The sequence below is a fragment of the Myotis lucifugus genome, unplaced genomic scaffold (genome assembly GCF_000147115.1).
Source record: "Myotis lucifugus unplaced genomic scaffold, Myoluc2.0 scaffold_25, whole genome shotgun sequence".
Classification (NCBI taxonomy): domain Eukaryota; kingdom Metazoa; phylum Chordata; class Mammalia; order Chiroptera; family Vespertilionidae; genus Myotis; species Myotis lucifugus.
In genome coordinates, this window is record NW_005871073.1 from 212,324 (window position 1) to 215,744 (window position 3,421).

The following is a 3,421-nucleotide window of genomic DNA, read 5'->3' on the forward strand; positions in this document are numbered from 1 at the left end:
AGTGAGGGACGACCAAACAACTGCACAGCAGGCTGTGTGGGTGCAACCAGGCTAGCAGGGGGGGGGGGCAGTTAGGGGAGATTAGGCTGATGGGGGGGCAGTGAGGGGCAACTAGGCAGGCGGGGGTGGGCAGGTGGGGGCAACCAGGCCGGCAGGGGTCCAGTTAGGGGTGAGCAGGCCAGCAGATGGGGGCAGTTGGGGACGACCAGGCTGGCAGGAGGGACAGTGAGGGTTGATCAGGCTGGCACACAGAGGCAGTGAGGGGTGATAAGGGTGGTGGTGGGGCAGTTAGGGGCAACCAGGCAGGCAGGCAGGTGAGCGATTAAGAGCCAGTGGTCCAGGATTGTGAGAGGGATGTCCCCTGAAGGGTCCCGGATTAAAGAGGGTGCAGGCTGGGCTGAGCGGACCTCTCCCCACCCCCCGTGCATGAATTTTGTGCCCCAGGCCTCTAGTAGTCTATAATCATAGGAAACAAAAAACAAAACTCAACACTTAAATAAAAAAGAACTATATGGTAGTGTTCTTTACATGTAAGCAGCACAAAATGTTGTTTTTTTTATTGAATAGGAGAAAGAAAATTTGGTTAAAAACATTACAAGATGAAAAACATTTTCCTGTGACAGTTTATCATTTGACAATGTTCATTTTGGGAACCAAATTGTTTCATAGAAAAGGTACTTAAAGATCTTGCCCTTAGTTCTGTTTATAACATCTGGTTGTACCTTTCATTAAGTCACTTAAATGATCAGTTTTTAATCTATAAAATATGGCTATATAAATGCTAAGAATTCTTCAGCTTTAAATTGTCAAGATTTTCTTAAATGATACAGCATTTTCAGAACAAGAATTATGGAGTGATAATCAGTGCCCTCCCATCAGTGTTGCACCAACCATTAATAAATATTTTGACTCTTTTAAAAAAATATATATATTTTATTGATTTTAGAGAGGACGGGAGAGGGAGAGAGAGATAGAAACATCAATGATGAGAGAGAATCATTGATTGGCTGCCTCCTGCACACCCCCTACTGGGGATCCAGCCACAACTCAGGCATGTGCCCTTGGCTGGAAATAACCTGGGACCCTTCAGTCCACAGGCTGACGCTCTATCCATTGAGCCAAACCAGCTACGGCAATATTTTGACTCTTATGCGTCTAAAGTTCATATTTTTCACAATAGGTTATACCAGTTGTATAATATGTAGAATGTATAATTAATTTGGAGAAAATTGTAGGCTAAACAAGATTGCCATTGCATTTGCTTCCTTTACTAAATTTATATTTCACCTAGTTGTAGATTCTAAGTTAAAGAATTTTAGTACTCTTTATTTCCATTAAGTAAAAAATACAATTTATATTTCTGGAGTAAATGAAGTGATTCACCCAAAGAGACAGGGAAAAACAATAATAATAACAACAAAAACACACACCAGTTTTTACTTGTATAAGTTGGCTTACCTGAATTCACTTAAAATAAATATTTGCCTTTATTTAATCTTTTTATTCAGTGAATTGCTACTGCCACTGTCAGGTGTTATTTGAACATTTACACAGAAATACTTCAAAACAACCCTGCACAATTAAGAAACCATATTGGTTAAGCAAATCTACAGAGGACTCCTATAAGGGCAGGCTTCATTCAACTTTCCTTATCACAAGAAAACTTGCCAGTTCTGTACATGCTACCTTAAGAGTCCCCAATAGACTCCTGGAACAAACCAACAAATAAACAAACAAAAAGCCTCTTCTAAAAGCTGATGCTTCACATGCTTATTAGTGTAGCATGAAAGAAGACAATAATAAAATAGCATTTCACAGTATGAAAGGTACAACGTTGGATAGAGACAGCATGTGTTGTCATTGGTTAATGTGCAAATGTTCACAACCTGGAGTGACTCATGAAACAATTGCATTCACCCTGAAATGTCAGCAAAGCAAAGAAGTGATGAGTAGTAAGCAGCTTTTCCTGAGCATGATGAAAGTACTTACTAGAGCAGCAAAAATAACATATTTAATATTTATATTTTATTAAGGGAGGGACACTTATGCCTTTGAATAATATTAGTTCAGGAGGCAGAGGCTGGACTTAATATGTAAATGCTTATTTTGATGTCATCACATGTAGCCCCCTTCCTTCCCAGCCTGCTGGCCTACTGCCTCTATCCTTTCCTTTATATTCAACAGAAAACTCACCAGGAAACTGTTCCTAATTAACATTGTCTACTTTTCAATTTTACAGTTTCATGGACTTTTAAACTCTCAGCGTTGGAACAGATTTTGTCAATAATTTAGTTCAGCCCCATTTGCTCCATTGGGCATGTGTTTCTGGTTCTTCTGTATTAATACACCTTTTCCATCAACAAATTATATTTTAAATCAGCTGGGAAAATATTTATTTATTTAAAATTTTTGTATCCTTAAATACTTGAAAAAACTTTATTGAAAAAAATAATTAAGATGATTAATAATCAATTTTGTACTTTCATTTGGGCCATTTCCCTGATGTTGGCTGCACCTCATTCTGGGAATTACTAAGGCAAATACTGAAAAATAGCTGTAATCTAATCTACAAAGATGTTTTTAGTGATAAGTAGCATGGCAGCCTCGAAAGAATAATACATACACTATAGAGTCTTAGGAAGAAAGATAAATCTGTGTATGTTGCCTTTGATAGTATATCAATTTCAAATATAACCTATGATTAGATATTGGTTAATTTATACTTAACTAGAGGCCCAATGCACGAAATTTGTGCAAGAGTAGGCCTTTATTCCCCCGGCTGCCAGCACTGGCTTCCCTCTGGCTCCCAGGACCTGGGCTTCCTTCACAGCCCCGGCTTCGTCTGGAAGGTTGTCCGGAAGGACATCTGGTCTAATTAGCATATTAAGCTTTTATTATTATAGATTTTTGAAGAACATTTTTTCCTTTCTTAGCCTAAATGTTTACTATTGTCTATGAGATATAATTCAGGAATTAAATAATTAGGTGATATCACATTACCACCACCAACAGTTTTGATTACTCTTTGTTGATGTAGTAAGGCTTAACATTCATTTTCTTCTGAAGAAAATGCTTCATGGTAGATACTGTTCATTAGAGATGAGAAAGCTGAGACTTTTGCCTAAGAAGTGAGATTAGTGGCAGAGTTGGAACTTGATACAATAGCTCAATGATGCCATCTTTCAAGTGTTCTTACCTTCTACTCTTCTCTCCTTTTGTACTACACAATGACCAGCTCTAATTAATTTAATAAGACAAGAACTTATTAAGGGATCTCACAGAATTTTTGAAAGGACTGAAGACCAATAGAAGCATTTCCATAATTAGCTGCCAGAATCCCAATCCCAAGGGGACCTGATAAAGTTGCATCTATTATTTGAAAGCTCTCCGCTCAGGAAAGCACCATGAGAGCTGCCAGCTT